The following is a 20,429-nucleotide window of genomic DNA, read 5'->3' as shown; positions in this document are numbered from 1 at the left end:
TAATTATTCGACTCGGGTTTAACTTATTATCGAATTTCTATTTTATTTATTTATTTATTTATTTTGATAAGCACTTACAAATATCTAACCGGATTAATACCGCAATTTTATTTTAACAATGAAAATGAGGACTTTAAAAAAAATCTCTAACTCGATCGCGACTCTCCCTTTTTATTATATTTTATAATGAATGGCTAAAGACCGTCGAAACGCTAAGTGTTGCACAAACGTAATGATGAACGTTATGATGAGCCTATACCGTAAGAAATTATAATAGTATAACGTAGAATTGACAACAAAATAATAAGCCGAAACGTAACGTACAATTAGCGACAAAATAATGGGCGATGTTCTGTGTTGCTGCGTTTATTTATAATAACATCCCCCACAGGGTGGCGGTCAACTGGTGGTTCGCTTTCGTGGGAATCGGGATGCTGCAGTTTGGGGTTCCCGAACTCGTACGTGAGAGAATGCAAATTCTGTAATCGTTGATGTCTCCTTTGCTTCGTTATCTTGTCTTTTAACTTCCAGATTCCCATCGCGGGTACGTGAGAGAATGCAAAAATCTGTATTTCGACTTAGTTCCCATCGGTCCTATTTTCTGCTGAGGTAGCGTCTAGGAGGCTTGGAGCCTTCCATGCTGGTCTAGTCTTTTCTCGAGAATTTTTATGTTAGTACTGTGGGAATAATTTTTGTTCTTCGGCGCGTGGAAGGGCCGGTGGCTGGAGTCTCATTATTATATCGACACTTGCTCCGGCAACACGCGCGATCCGCCACTCTCCCACAATAAGGATTTCTTCTGATTTATCTTGCGTAAGTTTGGTTTTGATGAATATTTCCATGTTATGGTTGCTTCCGGGATTTAATTTGATGTTCGATTTTTGCTGTTTTCGTGAACGTAGATTTCGGTGATTTGGACTTCAACTCCCGAACGATGGTTGCGGAGGCATCCCCATCAGAGGTTCTTACGCGGATTTCCCTGGTGCGTATTTTATCTTGTTTTTTGTCCGCTTAATTCGTCCTGTTTTGTTCTATTTAAACTGTGTTGTGTCGTTTCAGCGCAAGAGGAAAAGGAATTGCGAAGAAACCGTGAGTGATTCTAAACGATGCATTCAACGCATGATGTGTTGCGAGTTTTATCCTGAAGCTCCTTGTTTTGATTTCGATTTAGTGTATCTGCATCAACTTTGCCGCCCTGGATATATTTTGTTCATATGTTGGGTATATATATATATATATATATATGTCGGGTTTACATTGCAATTAGGATTAGGGGCGTGAAACGAATCGTCGTTTGGTTTACGCATTGTCGATAAGCAATAGAGAAGACATTGACTAGTGCAGATACGATTATTATAGGATTGGACAAGGAACCGTGGTAATTAGATACTCGAGAAACTAATGACAATGATCCTAGGCTCAATAACGAATCCGCGGTCGACGGGATGGTGGATGAACATGCTCACAAAATCTAAGTCGGACTCTTTGTTAAAACGTGGAATATCCACCGAGCGTGCAGACGTTACGTAACTCGCTAATACGACTTCACCAGAGAGAAAGACTTTCCTTCGCGATTATGCTGCAGAGGAAAACTATGATGGGGTGTGTCTAAGGACACGAGATTCTTGGATTCGTCGAGGATAGCCTTCGTTTAGAAGGTGAGGGAAATTGGCGTTGCTGCTAATTGGTCAATCTCCATATCGGTGGTTAGAAAAAGATGCTAGCCGCCCTCGAGGGAAAGTTGCTAGTGGGAGACGCCGTTCGTTGAAAGAAATAGATCTCCCCTATCTTCCCGTAGTTGGGACAAAGACTGTTTATCTGTTCGAAGGACTTTAGGTAACTAGATATTAGTGTTTATAACGGCCCTCGGGCTAGCTGATCACGTACTGTGGAGAGACATCGACATCTGGCAATCATCTTTCTCGAAGAATAGGAACTGCGTGTGGCCACGGGACAGAGACCGTTGGAATGTTTACTGTCATGTGTCGCCAGAGATATTTCTTTTAAGGAGAGCTATAGAATTACTTCATACCTTTGTTAGGCAAAACGTTCATCCCTTGACCGCGGGCACGTTGGCGACCGACTGTCGCCTCGAGCCCAAGCTCACTATCACAAATCTCGGACAATTACAATTAGGTTGAATAACTACAATTGTTTAATTACAGCTATAGTAGGCTCCAGGTTACAATGTTGCGGGATTATCCAGCATTCCAGAGGCTCCGGTGTTCTTTCCTCTCCGACATATATATATATATATATTTATACATTTTAAATGTAATGTTTGTTAAATATATTTGTTTAGTTTTATATTTTCTTTTTACTCGATTATATATATATATATATATTTTTTATACTTTTGTATTTGACAATGTAATTTTCGCATAATAAAATTGTTAACAATGTGTTTTATGATTCGTTTCTCGCGGCTGATTTCCACCAATCCCCAGCATTCCTGTCGCGTGTCATTATTTATTGCTACCTCAGCACGACGTTCCATTTTGTATTAAATATTTATTTTCGCTGTTCTTTCCTTTTCCTTTTCTTTTCTTTTTCCTATCGAAAGTATAATTTTATTATTATTATTTTTTTTTGTAATACGTACGAATTAGTGCACGCATGTTTCAAAATGGCTGCCCGTGAATGTCCCTCGCATACAGTGATTTCTATTGATCTCGGATCAATTTATCGATTATGTGTAAATCTTGTTTCGGTGTTTTGACGTATAGTTGAAGTGAGGAATATAGTATTTTGTATTTATCTAATGTGTATAATTATTGCGTGTGTTCCGACGTGCGCGTATAAATCTAACATGGCTGTTCGCAAATGTCATCAGTGAGGTTACAGTGGCGGGTCTTTAGTTTTATCGAACTGATTTTCCTGTCTGTCGCTCGTTTTCCCTTATTCTACCGCAATTAGACTATATATTTATTATTATTATTATTGTTAAAATGACAGTAGTATTGTTCATGTTTATATATATATATATATATATATATATATATATATATATGTCGGAGATGAAAGGACATCGGAGTCCTCCCTTTGGAACCCCGGGAAAATCCCTTAACACCGTAGTCTAGATTCTATCATAGGCGTAATTAAACAATTGTCGTCTTTCGATCCGATTGTATTTGTTCAAGATTTGTGATAATGAGCTTGGGCTCGAGGCGATAGCCAGTCGCCGAACGTAGCCGCGGTCAAGGGATGAACGTTTTGCCTAACAAAGGTATGAAGTAATTCTATAGCTCTCCTTAAAAGAAATATCTCTGGCGACACATGACAGTAAACATTCCAACGGTCTCTGTCCCGTGGCCACACGCAGTTCCTATTCTTCGAGAAAGATGATTGCCAGATGTCGATGTCTCTCCACAGTACGTGATCAGCTAGCCCGAGGGCCGTTATAAACACTAATATCTAGTTACCTAAAGTCCTTCGAACAGATAAACAGTCTTTGTCCCAACTACGGGAAGATAGGGGAGATCTATTTCTTTCAACGAACGGCGTCTCCCACTAGCAACTTTCCCTCGAGGGCGGCTAGCATCTTTTTCTAACCACCGATATGGAGATTGACCAATTAGCAGCAACGCCAATTTCCCTCACCTTCTAAACGAAGGCTATCCTCGACGAATCCAAGAATCTCGTGTCCTTAGACACACCCCATCATAGTTTTCCTCTGCAGCATAATCGCGAAGGAAAGTCTTTCTCTCTGGTGAAGTCGTATTAGCGAGTTACGTAACGTCTGCACGCTCGGTGGATATTCCACGTTTTAACAAAGAGTCCGACTTAGATTTTGTGAGCATGTTCATCCACCATCCCGTCGACCGCGGATTCGTTATTGAGCCTAGGATCATTGTCATTAGTTTCTCGAGTATCTAATTACCACGGTTCCTTGTCCAATCCTATAATAATCGTATCTGCACTAGTCAATGTCTTCTCTATTGCTTATCGACAATGCGTAAACCAAACGACGATTCGTTTCACGCCCCTAATCCTAATTGCAATGTAAACCCGACATCAGAAGTGGGATCAGTGCCGGTTATAACAGTGCAAGAGCTTACGACCATCGTGCGCGAGTTAATTCTGTTGCTAGTGCAAAAATCGAGTGTGGAACCTAACAATTTTTCGCCGCCGCGTTTTAACCCTGAAACCGCGGGCTTCGACTCCGCTGCATGATGCGCAGCTGTTAATTTGATTATGGAGGAAAATCCTTACAATGCAGTGCCCTGAATATAATTTCAATAACGAACGTCGAATCGACTTCTACGTAGTGGAAGCACCAACTGGTGGATCAAGTCATCCGGGTGAGTCGTTTCCATTTTACCCCGATTTTGGAGCCGAGTGCTCACTAATTAAAGAATCCGTAGTCTTGAGATTTTCTGGCAAAAGAACGATTGATACAGTAGTAATGCGAGGAATAAGAAATATTTGTACTAAATGCACATCTCAAATCTTGTCCGTTGCAGGTGTTAGTGGTTAGAGATAAATTTTTCATGTCCTCGCTTATAGTTATTTAAAAATATGATATCGCGATTGCTCGTTAAATTTCAAGCCAAGGTTTTGACGCAATATTACACAAACTAGTCTCGCTATGTGTAAAACAAAAATAATTAATGCCTGTAATAAAACCGCTGAAAACGAGATCGATGCTAATGAAGTTGACAATGAGGTACATGGTAGCGATAAAATTCGATTAATCTTTCTTTTCGAAAATTCAAAGATTCATTCGTTACGGGTTTCCTACATACTCGCGTAAATACAGGCCAGTTAGAAATACAATTAATTGATCCTAACATCACCGTACAAAAAAAAAAAGTCCTTATAGATTCCGCGAGGAAGAGCGCAGAATAGTACGTGAGAGAATAAGCGAATTAATTGGAGCCAAATATCATAAGGCCTAGTAATTCACCGTTCGCGAGGCCTATGTTACACGTGAAGACGAACGATGGTTCAGATAGATGATTAGTAGATTTTCAAGAACTAAATAAAAATACGGTCGCGGATCGGTATCCTTTACCCCTTATTGCAGATCAAGTCGCGAGATTGCAAATGCGAGATATTTTACTAGTCTGACATGGCCAGCGGATTTCGCCAAATCCCTATTCATCCTAATTCTAGAAAATATACAGCAATGGACGATTTGGACAATAAGTTGTTGTTTTCTTCAAATTCTTTTGTGCCTTTGTTCTGTCCACACGACGTCCTTTTATTTTCATAATCGTTTTTCCGAACGGCGATATTGCGCTGACTCCGTTGAAACAAGGATTTTTGCATTTTTAAGACAACCCTAATAATTTTGCAACTAATACTTTTCTAAATATTCTAATTTCTTCCTTGCTGCAATTTTAAAACCATCAAAGCGTTTACCACAGAAGTACCCAGAAGTAGTCGTACCAAGTCTTCGGTACCATTTGATCCCTTTTCTAAGAAGGCATAAGAAACCATTTGGTCGAAATAATTTATACCACACTTTTCTTCATTGTATTCGACAACAGCTGTTGGTTTTCATGTTGCGAGCGAACGAAATGAGATCGTGCTTGAGATTCCTTTGGAAACACGTATGGCACCCAACGTGCCATTCGTACATTGTTGTTTATTTGGATGATGTTCTAATTGTTGCCTACTCCATAGATCGAGTTCTAAGAAGACCATACATCGTATTAAATACCCTCGTAAATGCCAGATTTTCATCTAATTCTTCTAAATGCTCTTTCCTAAACATATCGGTACTCTATTTGGAACATGTAATTCATAACGGAGAAGTCCGCCCCAACCCGGGTGGAATGCAAACCTTGAGTTCTTTACCTGAACCAACGACCGTCACACAGCATAGACAGTTCATAGGTTTAGTTTCTTACTTCCGAAAATTCGTCTCTAAATCTTCACAGGTAATGAAACCTCTATGCACACTTACTTTCGGTAACAAAAACATAACTTGGACAGATAAACACGAAAAGAGGAGGCAAAAGGCAACTTCCATCCGGACTGATGCTTTGGCGTTAACGATATTTGACCCTGATTATCCGATAGGATTACATACTGACGCTAGTTTGGCTGTATATGGGGTTACTTTAACGCATAAGGTTGAAGCTAAAAACAGGGTAGTGAAATATTACAGAAAAGGAACTAACCTTGCGGAATCTAGGTATCATTCATATGGACTAGAGACGTTAGCAGTCGTTATACGCTGTTAAACATTTTCGCCACTATTTACATGATCGAGAATTTCTTGTCGTTACTGATTGTAATTCCTTAAAGTCATCTCTAGAAATGGTGTGAAATTAAATGACAGTGTTTACAGGTGGTGGGCTTGCTTACAAACTTTTACTTTTGACATTATGTATCAAGAAGGTAAACGAGAGGCTCACGTAGATTTCTTCTCGCGGAACCCCGTAGACTTAGATCACCGTACGATCAACAAAGTCGTAGAGAAGGAAATCAATCCGACCGAAATCTCCGAAGATTGGCTATTAGCGGGACAACGTTGCGACTCCCAAATTTCTGAGATCGTCAATAAATTGCAAAACGAGGAGCTCACGGAAAATATAGCGAATATGTATGAATTACGGTCTGGTAATTCCTTCATCGTAAGATACAGAGAAAAGGCAGACCTCTCCGCTTGCCCATTGTCCCAAGAGGTTTTAGGTGGTCCGTTATTAACCATGTGCACCAGTCCATTATGCACTTAGGTTGGGATAAAACGCTTGAGAAACTGTGCGAGTATTACTGGTTCGAAGGAATGACGAAAATATGTTCGTAAATTCGTAGAGAACCGTCATGCTTGTCAAGTTTCGAAGGCAAGTTCAGGTAAAATACAAGCTGAATTACGTCCTATACCTAAGACCAGCATACCCTGGCATACAGTTCACGTGGACATAGCGGGCAAACTAAGCGGTGAAAGTGATTCGAAAGAATATGTCATTGTTTTGGTCGACGTTTTTACTAAATTCGTATATCTGCATCATACTCGTAAAATAGATTCCCTTAGTATCGTTAAAACACTTAAGTATGCTATATTTTTATTCGGGAGTCCTCGCCGGATAATAGCAGACCAAGGAAGATGTTTTACAGGCAAAGAATTTCAAGACTTTGTAGAGATAAACATATTAAACTCCACTTAATGGCAACCGGTTCTAGCAGGGCCAACGGACAGGTAAAGCGTATTATGGGTACGCTAAAAAAATACGTTCACAACAATAGAAACGACCGGGCGGTCCTGGCAAGACGCGATCGGGGAAACACAACTAGCTTTAAATTCTACCCCCAACCGCGTGACTAAGTCGAGCCCATTGGAACTACTAATCGGTAAAACAGCGAGACCCTACGGCTTGTCCGTACCCGACAACATCGAAGAAAGAGAATTAGACATCTCCCATGTAAGACAACAGGCGATAAAGAATATAGAAGCAAGTGCCAAATACGATAAGGATAGGTTCGACAAAAACAAAGCTCAAGTAGTTAGGTTTAACCTTGGTGATTTTGTATTACGCAAAAACGAGGAAAGAAACCAAACGAAGCTAGATCCGAAATTCAGGGGTCCATTCAGGATAGCAGAGATTTTGGAAGGAGATAGGTACACCTTAGAAACTTTAGACGGTAAAAGATCATATAAGGACAGACATGACAGACTGAGAAAAACGCCAGACAGCAGCGTTCCTGCTGAGTTAGACGTCTACGATGATGACAACGACGGTGATAATAACGATGCAAGTTCACGGACCTCAGAGGATCATTAATACCACGTTGCGGCTGTGCATCCAGTGTGGTGCTCTGCGCCTTCGTAATATGTCCAGTGGGACATTCTGCGCCTTTGTAATATGTCCAGTGGGACATTCTGCGCCTTTGTAATACGTCCAGTGGGACATTCTGCGCCTTTGTAATACGTCCAGTGGGACATTCTGCGCCTTTGTAATACGTCCAGTGGGACATTCTGCGCCTTTGTAATACGTCCAGTGGGACATTCTGCGCCTTTGTAATACGTCCAGTGGGACATTCTGCGCCTTCGTAATACGTCCAGTGGGACACTCTGCGCCTTCGTAATACGTCCAGTGGGACACTCTGCGCCTTCGTAATACGCCCAACGTAGTAACACGATCCAACAATCTGAGATTCACCCGTGTACGAAATCGAAAATGATCTGTCGTGTCGTTATGGTCTGACTGATAACTCACGGAATGCAACTAGCACTTTGGATACAAATTATAACGCCACTAATTTTAATTCTTTTTCATTTCCCTGCTTGTCAAACCGCTGAACAGAATCTCGTTATCGAAATGGACCCTCGACTTATTTGGAACATTTAATTGAATGGTAAATAATATCAGTTACGTCGAGTCTAATGTAAAAAAAAAAAAAAAAAAAAAAAAAGAAAAAAAAAAAAAAAAAAAAATTTTTGCAATATTTTAGTTACACACGAGGACGTGTGATAGTCAGGATGGCCGTGTCGGAGATGAAAGGACATCGGAGTCCTCCCTTTGGAACCCCGGGAAAATCCCTTAACACCGTAGTCTAGATTCTATCATAGGCGTAATTAAACAATTGTCGTCTTTCGATCCGATTGTATTTGTTCAAGATTTGTGATAATGAGCTTGGGCTCGAGGCGATAGCCAGTCGCCGAACGTAGCCGCGGTCAAGGGATGAACGTTTTGCCTAACAAAGGTATGAAGTAATTCTATAGCTCTCCTTAAAAGAAATATCTCTGGCGACACATGACAGTAAACATTCCAACGGTCTCTGTCCCGTGGCCACACGCAGTTCCTATTCTTCGAGAAAGATGATTGCCAGATGTCGATGTCTCTCCACAGTACGTGATCAGCTAGCCCGAGGGCCGTTATAAACACTAATATCTAGTTACCTAAAGTCCTTCGAACAGATAAACAGTCTTTGTCCCAACTACGGGAAGATAGGGGAGATCTATTTCTTTCAACGAACGGCGTCTCCCACTAGCAACTTTCCCTCGAGGGCGGCTAGCATCTTTTTCTAACCACCGATATGGAGATTGACCAATTAGCAGCAACGCCAATTTCCCTCACCTTCTAAACGAAGGCTATCCTCGACGAATCCAAGAATCTCGTGTCCTTAGACACACCCCATCATAGTTTTCCTCTGCAGCATAATCGCGAAGGAAAGTCTTTCTCTCTGGTGAAGTCGTATTAGCGAGTTACGTAACGTCTGCACGCTCGGTGGATATTCCACGTTTTAACAAAGAGTCCGACTTAGATTTTGTGAGCATGTTCATCCACCATCCCGTCGACCGCGGATTCGTTATTGAGCCTAGGATCATTGTCATTAGTTTCTCGAGTATCTAATTACCACGGTTCCTTGTCCAATCCTATAATAATCGTATCTGCACTAGTCAATGTCTTCTCTATTGCTTATCGACAATGCGTAAACCAAACGACGATTCGTTTCACGCCCCTAATCCTAATTGCAATGTAAACCCGACATATATATATATATATATATATATATATATATATATATGTCGGGGTGAGATTGGAATTTTGGGCGCGTGACAATTCTTCACGTGAGTTATCCATTGTTTAACACAACTAAGATTATATTTTCACGTATACACAAGTCTATTACAAAGATTAACAAATAATAAGTCTAGAGAATAATAAACTTAACAAATAATGAAGTTAGCGAAAAATATATTGAACGAATAATAAATTAAACAAATAATAAAGTTAGTGGATAATAAGTTGAACGGTTAGTAAGTCTAACAGATAATAAAGCTAATGAATAATACGTTTAACGGATAGTAAGTTCAATGAATAATATGGTTTACAAACAATAAGTTAATAATCGTTATAAACAATAATTTGAGTTCAAACGAATCCACGATCAACGGGATGACTCCTTACTAAGCGCAGACTGATCTTAAGCACAGAAACACGACGTGTCACTCTCTAAAGCAGTCACAAGACGAATGCCAGTCTCGTGGAGATTTTTCTCCCTGTACGATTGCATTTTGTTTTCTATACCCGTTTGGAAGCATCGAGAAGGTTCCAAACGCCGTTGCTAGGCACACTCGTTGGAAGCATCGAGAAAGTTCCAAACGCCGTTGCTAGGCAGTTTCTGCCTGGAGTTTTGATTACTAATACAATGTATGTCCCATTGCATCGGCACCTCCGAGGCAACATCACACGTGGCTAGGCCCGCTCTCGAGGTCGCATGCCGCCACAACCACATTTCTCGGAGAACACATACAACCACTCCAGACCTCCGTTAGATAAAACATCCATCCCGTGACCGTGGCTACGTTCGGCGACCAATTGTCGCCTCGAACCCAATCTTGATATCACAAATCTCGAACAATTACAGCTATGATAAAATCCAGGCTAGACTACTAGAAGATGTTCCCAAAATTTCCAAGGAACGGCTTCGGCTTTCCTTTCATCTCCGACATATATATATATATATAGCGTTTTAGGGACGGTATAAAATTGAGACTCTTACCTTGTTCCGTCAGGGGCCATCGCCTCGTAATAGTCGTCGGTGAATTTATTATTTGGTTTAATTATTCGACTCAGGTATAATTATTATTAAAACTTTAGTTTATTTATTTTTGATTAGAAATACACTCTGAATAAGCTTGCGGCTTATTTATTCGGATTAACGTCGCGGGTATAAATATATTTATTTATAAAGATGTTTTTAAATCTCGCCAATGAAATGAACACTTAGAAAGATTTCTAATTTAATTGTGACTTAAACTGAGCAATTAATAAGAGACCGTCGAGGTGCAATGCGCGATAGACGACAATATATATTTTATGGCGTAACGTAGAATTGACAACAAAATAATAAGCCGAAACGTAAAGTACAATTAGCGACAAAATAATGGGCTGAAACGTAACGTACAATATAATAACAAAATAATAAGCTGAAACGTAACGTACAATTAGCGACAAAATAATGGACTGAAACGTAACGTACAATATAATAACAAAATAATAAGCCGAAACGTAACGTACAATTAGCGACAAAATAATGGGCGATGTTCTGTGTTGCTGCGTTTATTTATAATAACATCCCCCACAGGGTGGCGGTCAACTGGTGGTTCGCTTCCGTGGGAAACGGGATGCTGCAGTTTGGGGTTCCCGAACTCGTACGTGAGAGAATGCAAATTCTGTAATCGTTGATGTCTCCTTTGCTTCGTTATCTTGTCTTTTAACTTCCAGATTCCCATCGCGGGTACGTGAGAGAATGCAAAAATCCGTATTTCGACTTAGTTCCCATCGGTCCTATTTTCTGCTGAGGTAGCGTCTAGGAGGCTTGGAGCCTTCCATGCTGGTCTAGTCTTTTCTCGAGAATTTTTATGGTAATACTGTGGGAATAATTTTTGTTCTTCGGCGCGTGGAAGGGCCGGTGGCTAGAGTCTCATTATTATATCGACACTTGCTCCGGCAACACGCGCGATCCGCCACTCTCCTGCAATAAGGATTTCTTCTGATTTATCTTCCGTGAGTTTGGTTTTGAAGAATATTTCCATGTTATGGTTGCTTCCGGGATTTAATTTGATTTTCGATTTTTGCTGTTTTCGTGGTTTTGATCTCTTTTCCTATTTTCGTTGTTTCAGCGCAAGAGAAAGTGGGATTCCGAAGAACCGTGTGTGATTCCGAACGATGTATTCAGCGCATGACGCGTTGCCAGTTCCATCCTGAAGCTTCTTGATTTCGATTTTGCCGCTTTGGATATACCCCGTTCATATGTTAGTTATATATATATATATATATATTTATTTAAACATTTTAAATATATTTGTTTAGTTTTATATTTTCTTTTTACTCGATTATATATATATATATATATATTTTTTATACAAAGTAATTTTCGCATAATAAAATTGTTAACAATGTGTTTTATGATTCATTTCTCGCGGCTGATTTCCACCAATCCCCGGCATTCCTGTCCCGTGTCTTTATTTATTGCTACCTCGGCACGACGTTCCATTTTGTATTAAATATTTATTTTCGCTGTTCTTTCCTTTTCCTTTTCTTTTCTTTTTTTCTATCGAAAGTATAATTTTATTATTATTATTTTTTTGTAACACGTACGAATCAGTGCGCGCATGTTTCAAAATGGCCGCTCGAGAACGTCCCTCGCATACAGTGATTTCTATTGATCTCCGATCTATTTATCGATTATGTGTAAATCTTGTTTCGGTGTTTTGACGTATAGTTGAAGTGAGAAATATTGTATTTTGTATTTATCTAATGTGTATAATTATTGCGTGTGTTCCGACGTGCGCGTATAAATCTAACATGGCTGCTCGCACATGTCATCAGTGAGGTTACAGTGGCGGGTCTTTAGTTTTATCGAACTGATTTTTTCGTCTGTCCCTCGTTTTCCCTTATTCTACCGCAATTAGACTATATATTTATTGTTATTATTATTGTTAAAATGACAATAGTATTGTTCATGTGAATATATATATATATATTTATATTTATATTGTGTGTCATTTTAATGTGACTAATGTTTTGTAATTTTTTCGATAGTGTTATTTATTGTGCTAAGTAGTTTATTTTATAGTGTTCAATAATATAAAACACACACAAACGTATATATATATATATATATATATATATATATATGCATATACATGTTTCTTGTAGTGGTGTAGTTTCATATGAAGTGAAATGTTAATTGTTTATTTTATGATTACTAGATTGTTAATTTTGATTTAGTAGAATAGAACACGCATACACACACACGCATATAAGTATATATGTATATATTTCTGATAGTGTGACTTTTCATATAAATTCTTTAATTGTGTATTTGAGGTTATATGTCAATTATTTGTTTTCATATATACATATATGTTTTGTAATGTGACAACGTAGTATTGAGAGTTTTATTTCTATCGTTTACCAGATTATTATGTGTTTGATATGGTTTACATATTTATACTGTACGCAATTCTCCCAGTCGAGGCGGTGTTAATTATTTTTAATCGCTTGATTTGCTAACAAGTAGTTACTTAGTTAGTTTCAATAGTGCTATGTGTATGTTCTATATCTTTTATATTCATTTAGATTATTAATAGCTTGGTTTAAAATCTAGATTATATCTATATATATAGACATGCATGTTTCGTAGTATAGTTTTCATATGTAATTCTTTACTAGAATGATCACGAGTTTTGATTATGTATCTTATGTTTACCAGATTGTTAACTTGATTTAATAGTATAGAATGTGCACACATATACATATTTCCATCAATGTGATTTTTATATAAGTTCTTTAATAGTGTAGTATTGTGTATTTTAGGTTATGTATTCATTAGACTGTTAACCATTTGATTTCATATATACATATATATTTGTAATTTGTTACATAGTATTAAAAGTTTTATTTCTAGATTATCGTGTGTTTAATATGTTTTCCACATATTTGTGTTTGCAATTCTTCAAGTCGTTGCGGTGTCAATTATTTTGAACGTTTTAGCCTGTCGATAGGTTGTTACTTAGTCCCTAGTGTTGCGTTGTGTGTTATATTTCTTTTATATTCATTTAGATTATTAGTAGTAGTTTGGTTTAGAGTGTAGATTATATATTTATATATTTATATATATAGACATGCATGTTGCGTAATGTAGTTCTCATTTTATAATTATTTTACCCGAATGTTGGCTAGTTTTAAGTATGTATCTTAAATTAATAATTTTAATTTAATAATGTAGAGTGCGCACAAATATATGTATTTCTGACGATGTAACCTCTATTTCTTTAATAATGCAACATTGTATGTTTTATGTATTCGTTAGACTATAAGTTCATTGATTTTATATACTCATATGTTTATAGTTTGGTAATGTTGGATTTGTATTATTAGTATAGTATTGGAAGTATTGTTTCTAATATTTTCTGGGTTATTACGTGTTTGGCATATATGTTTATATTTATATGTAACTCTCCAAGTTGTTGCTGCGTTGATTGAATAAAATATATTTATATACACATATATTCCTGGTGTTTCAATTATTTTCCTTTTGTAGTTATTCTTATTTCTTGATTTACTCGTTTGGTTCGCGACTCGTTTAATTCATTAATTAATTTTTATTTACTGATTTAAATTCTTTCTTTTGTATTTTACATATTCCGTCTTCGTTGATTGATTGTAGTATATCTTCTTGTTGCTTCTTTTCCTTTATTTTGCAAATTTTTCATATATAATCCTTCTTATTCTTGATTTATTTGATTGGTTCGTATCTAGTCCAGTTAATTAATTGATTTTATTTACTTTATTTTATACTGATAGTTGGATATATTTGTCGCCCTCATTTGTTAATTTTTTATTTTGTTTTGTAGTAGCGTGTGTTCCTTGGTGTATTCAAATTTTTCTCGCGCTGATTTGCGTATAGTAATTTTGTATCTTCGTTACGGCACGTGCGGAGCGCGGGACGTGACAGTCGAAACAAGCCCAACAGCTCTCGAATCGCTTTGATTTCGTCGATTTTGACGAAAACTAGCCGTCATTTCCTTCCCGTTTGAAATATTTCGACGTTTAAGCTCTCATTTCACGCCACTTTACGTGCAGAATGCAGTGCACAACAGCTTAAACGTCGAAACAAGCCCAACAGCTCTCGAATCGCTTTGATTTCGTCGATTTTGACGAAAACTAGCCGTCATTCCTCTCCTATTTGAGATAGTTAGACGTTTTAGCTCTTATTTCACGGCACTTTACGTGCAGAATGCAGTGCACAACAGCTTAAACGTCGAAACAAGCCCAACAGCTCTCGAATCGCTTTGATTTCGTCGATTTTGACGAAAACTAGCCGTCATTCCTCTCCTATTTGAGATATTTAGACGTTTTAGCGCTCTATTCACTCCATTTTACGTGCAGCATGCAATGCACAACAGCCTAAACGTCGAAAAAAGCCCAACAGCTCTCGCATCGCTTTGATTTCGTCGATTTTGACGAAAACTAGCCGTCATTTCCTTCCCGTTTGAGATATTTCGACGCTTAAGCTCTCATTTCACGCAATTTTACGTGCAGAATGGAATGCACAAAAGTTTAAACGTCGAAACAAGCCCAACAGCTCGCAAATCGCTTTGATTTCGTCGATTTTGACGAAAACTGGCCGTCATTTCCTACCCGTTTGAGATATTTCGACGTTTAAACGCTCATTTCACGCAATTTTACGTGGAGAATGGAATGCACAAAAGTTTAAACGTCGAAACAATCCCAACAGCTCTGGCATCGCTTTGATTTCGTCGATTTTGACGAAAACTAGCCGTCATTTCTCTCCTATTTGAGATATTTAGTAGTTTTACGCCACTCTCATTTCACGCCACTTTACGTGCAGAATGGAATGCACAAAAGTTTAAACGTCGAAACAAGCCCAACAGCTCGCAAATCGCTTTGATTTCGTCGATTTTGATAAAAACTGGCCGTCATTTCCTAGCCGTTTGAGATATTTCGACGTTTAAACGCACATTTAACACCATTTTACGTGCACAATGGAACGCACAAAAGTTTAAACGTCGAAACAAGCCCAACAGCTCTCGAATCGCTTTGATTTCGTCGATTTTGACGAAAACTAGCCGTCATTCCTCTCCTATTTGAGATAGTTAGACGTTTTAGCTCTTATTTCACGCCACTTTACGTGCAGAATGCAGTGCACAACAGCTTAAACGTCGAAACAAGCCAAACAGCTCTCGCATCGCTTTGATTTCGTCGATTTTGACGAAAACTAGCCGTCATTTCTCTCCTATTTGAGATATTTAGTAGTTTTAGCTCTCATTTCACGCCACTTTACGTGCAGAATGCAGTGCACAACAGCTTAAACGTCGAAACAAGCCCAACAGCTCGCAAATTGCTTTGATTTCGTCGATTTTGATGAAAACTAGCCGTCATTTCTCTCCTATTTGAGATATTTTAGTCGTTTTATCGATCTTTTCACTCCATTTTACGTGCAGCATGCAATGCACAACAGCCTAAACGTCGAAACAAGCCCAACAGCTCTGGAATCGCTTTGATTTCGTCGATTTTGACGAAAACTAGCCGTCATTCCTCTCCTATTTGAGATAGTTAGACGTTTTAGCTCTTATTTCACGGCACTTTACGTGCAGAATGCAGTGCACAACAGCTTAAACGTCGAAACAAGCCCAACAGCTCTCGCATCGCATTGATTTCGTCGATTTTGATGAAAACTAGCCGTCATTCCTCTCCTATTTGAGATATTTAGACGTTTTAGCGCTCTATTCACTCCATTTTACGTGCAGCATGCAATGCACAACAGCCTAAACGTCGAAAAAAGCCCAACAGCTCTCGCATCGCTTTGATTTCGTCGATTTTGACGAAAACTAGCCGTCATTTCCTTCCCGTTTCAGATATTTAGACGTTTTAGCGGTCTTTTCACTCCATTTTACGTGCAGCATGCAATGCACAACAGCCTAAACGTCGAAACAAGCCCAACAGCTCTCGAATCGCTTTGATTTCGTCGATTTTGACGAAAACTAGCCGTCATTTCCTTCCCGTTTGAGATATTTCGACGCTTAAGCTCTCATTTCACGCAATTTTACGTGCAGAATGGAATGCACAAAAGTTTAAACGTCGAAACAAGCCCAACAGCTCGCAAATCGCTTTGATTTCGTCGATTTTGACGAAAACTGGCCGTCATTTCCTACCCGTTTGAGATATTTCGACGTTTAAACGCTCATTTCACGCAATTTTACGTGGAGAATGGAATGCACAAAAGTTTAAACGTCGAAACAATCCCAACAGCTCTGGCATCGCTTTGACTTCGTCGATTTTGACGAAAACTAGCCGTCATTCCTCTCCTATTTGAGATAGTTAGACGTTTTAGCTCTTATTTCACGCCACTTTACGTGCAGAATGCAGTGCACAACAGCTTAAACGTCGAAACAAGCCCAACAGCTCGCAAATCTCTTTGAGTACGTCGATTTTGACGAAAACTAGCCGTCATTTCTCTCCTATTTGAGATAGTTAGACGTTTTAGCTCTTATTTCACGCCACTTTACGTGCAGAATGCAGTGCACAACAGCTTAAACGTCGAAACAAGCCCAACAGCTCTCGAATCGCTTTGATTTCGTCGATTTTGACGAAAACTAGCCGTCATTTCCTACCCGTTTGAGATATTTCGAAGTTTAAACGCTCATTTCACGCAATTTTACGTGCAGAATGGAATGCACAACAGCTTAAACGTCGAAACAAGTCCAACAGCTCTCGCATCGCTTTGATTTCGTCGATTTTGACGAAAACTAGCCGTCATTCCTCTCCTATTTGAGATAGTTAGACGTTTTAGCTCTTATTTCACGCCACATTACGTACAGAATGCAGTGCACAACAGCTTAAACGTCGAAACAAGCCCAACAGCTCGCAAATCTCTTTGATTACGTCGATTTTGACGAAAACTAGCCGTCATTCCTCTCCTATTTGAGATATTTAGTAGTTTTAGATCTCATTTCACGCCACTTTACGTGCAGAATGCAGTGCACAACAGCCTAATCGTCGAAACAAGCCCAACAGCTCTCGAATCGCTTTGATTTCGTCAATTTCGACGAAAACTAGCCGTCATTTCTCTCCTATTTGAGATATTTAGTAGTTTTACGCCACTCTCATTTCACGCCACTTTACGTGCAGAATGGAATGCACAAAAGTTTAAACGTCGAAACAAGCCCAACAGCTCGCAAATCGATTTGATTTCGTCGATTTTGACGAAAACTGGCCGTCATTTCCTACCCGTTTGAGATATTTCGACGTTTAAACGCACATTTAACACCATTTTACGTGCACAATAGAACGCACAAAAGATTAAACGTCGAAACAAGCCCAACAGCTCTCGAATCGCTTTGATTTCGTCGATTTTGACGAAAACTAGCCGTCATTCCTCTCCTATTTGAGATAGTTAGACGTTTTAGCTCTTATTTCACGCCACTTTACGTGCAGAATGCAGTGCACAACAGCTTAAACGTCGAAACAAGCCAAACAGCTCTCGCATCGCTTTGATTTCGTCGATTTTGACGAAAACTAGCCGTCATTTCTTTCCTATTTGAGATATTTAGTAGTTTTAGCTCTCATTTCACGCCACTTTACGTGCAGAATGCAGTGCACAACAGCTTAAACGTCGAAACAAGCCCAACAGCTCGCAAATTGCTTTGATTTCGTCGATTTTGATGAAAACTAGCCGTCATTTCTCTCCTATTTGAGATATTTTAGTCGTTTTATCGATCTTTTCACTCCATTTTACGTGCAGCATGCAATGCACAACAGCCTAAACGTCGAAACAAGCCCAACAGCTCTCGCATCGCTTTGATTTCGTCGATTTTGACGAAAACTAGCCGTCATTCCTCTTCTATTTGAGATATTTAGACGCTTTAGCGATCTTTTCGCTCCATTTTACGTGCAGCATGCAATGCACAACAGCCTAAACGTCGAAACAAGCCCAACAGCTCTCGAATCGCTTTGATTTCGTCAATTTCGACGAAAACTAGCCGTCATTTCCTTCCCGTTTGAGATATTTCGACGCTTAAGCTCTCATTTCACGCAATTTTACGTGCAGAATGGAATGCACATCAGTTTAAACGTCGAAACAAGCCCAACAGCTCTCGCATCGCTTTGATTTCGTCGATTTTGACGAAAACTAGCCGTCATTTCCTACCCGTTTGAGATATTTCGAAGTTTAAACGCTCATTTCACGCAATTTTACGTGCAGAATGGAATGCACAAAAGTTTAAACGTCGAAACAATCCCAACAGCTCTCGAATCGCTTTGATTTCGTCGATTTTGACGAAAACTAGCCGTCATTTCCTACCCGTTTGAGATATTTCGAAGTTTAAACGCTCATTTCACGCCACTCTACGTGCGGAATGCAGTGCACAACAGCTTAAACGTCGAAACAAGCCAAACAGCTCTCGCATCGCTTTGATTTCGTCGATTTTGACGAAAACTAGCCGTCATTTCCTACCCGTTTGAGATATTTCGAAGTTTAAACGCTCATTTCACGCAATTTTACGTGGAGAATGGAATGCACAAAAGTTTAAACGTCGAAACAATCCCAACAGGTCTGGCATCGCTTTGATTTCGTCGATTTTGACGAAAACTAGCCGTCATTTCCTACTCGTTTGAGATATTTCGAAGTTTAAGCGCTCATTTCACGCAATTTTACGTGGAGAATGGAATGCACAAAAGTTTAAACGTCGAAACAATCCCAACAGCTCTGGCATCGCTTTGATTTCGTCGATTTTGACGAAAACTAGCCGTCATTTCCTACTCGATTGAGATATTTCGAAGTTTAAGCGCTCATTTCACGCAATTTTACGTGGAGAATGGAATGCACAAAAGTTTAAACGTCGAAACAATCCCAACAGCTCTGGCATCGCTTTGATTTCGTCGATTTTGACGAAAACTAGCCGTCATTTCTATCCTAATTGAGATATTTAGTAGTTTTAGCTCTCATTTCACGCCACTTTACGTGCAGAATGCAGTGCACAACAGCTTAAACGTCGAAACAAGCCCAACAGCTCGCAAATCGCTTTGATTTCGTCGATTTTGACGAAAACTAGCCGTCATTTCCTTCCCGTTTGAGATATTTCGACGCTTAAGCTCTCATTTCTCGCAATTTTACGTGCAGAATGGAATGCACAAAAGTTTAAACGTCGAAACAATCCCAACAGCTCTCGAATCGCTTTGATTTCGTCGATTTTGACGAAAACTAGCCGTCATTTCCTTCCCGTTTGAGATATTTCGAAGTTTAAACGCTCATTTCACGCAATTTTACGTGCAGAATGGAATGCACAAAAGTTTAAACGTCGAAACAATCCCAACAGCTCTCGAATCGCTTTTATTTCGTCGATTTTGACGAAAACTAGCCGTCATTTCCTACCCGTTTGAGATATTTCGAAGTTTAAACGCTCATTTCACGCCACTCTACTTGCAGAATGCAGTGCACAACAGCTTAAACGTCGAAACAAGCCAAACAGCTCTCGCATCGCTTTGATTTCGTCGATTTTGACGAAAACTAGCCGTCATTTCCTACTCGTTTGAGATATTTCGAAGTTTAAGCGCTCATTTCACGCAATTTTACGTGGAGAATGGAATGCACAAAAGTTTAAACGTCGAAACAATCCCAACAGCTCTGGCATCGCTTTGATTTCGTCGATTTTGACGAAAACTAGCCGTCATTTCTCTCCTAATTGAGATATTTAGTAGTTTTAGCTCTCATTTCACGCCACTTTACGTGCAGAATGCAGTGCACAACAGCTTAAACGTCGAAACAAGCCCAACAGCTCGCAAATCGCTTTGATTTCGTCGATTTTGACGAAAACTAGCCGTCATTTCCTTCCCGTTTGAGATATTTCGACGCTTAAGCTCTCATTTCTCGCAATTTTACGTGCAGAATGGAGTGCACAAAAGTTTAAACGTCGAAACAATCCCAACAGCTCTCGAATCGCT

Source organism: Bombus flavifrons, chromosome 4, assembly GCF_040668555.2.
Source record: "Bombus flavifrons isolate JBK064 chromosome 4, iyBomFlav1_principal, whole genome shotgun sequence".
Taxonomy (NCBI): Eukaryota; Metazoa; Arthropoda; class Insecta; order Hymenoptera; family Apidae; genus Bombus; species Bombus flavifrons.
Note: the sequence above shows the minus strand (reverse complement) of the source record.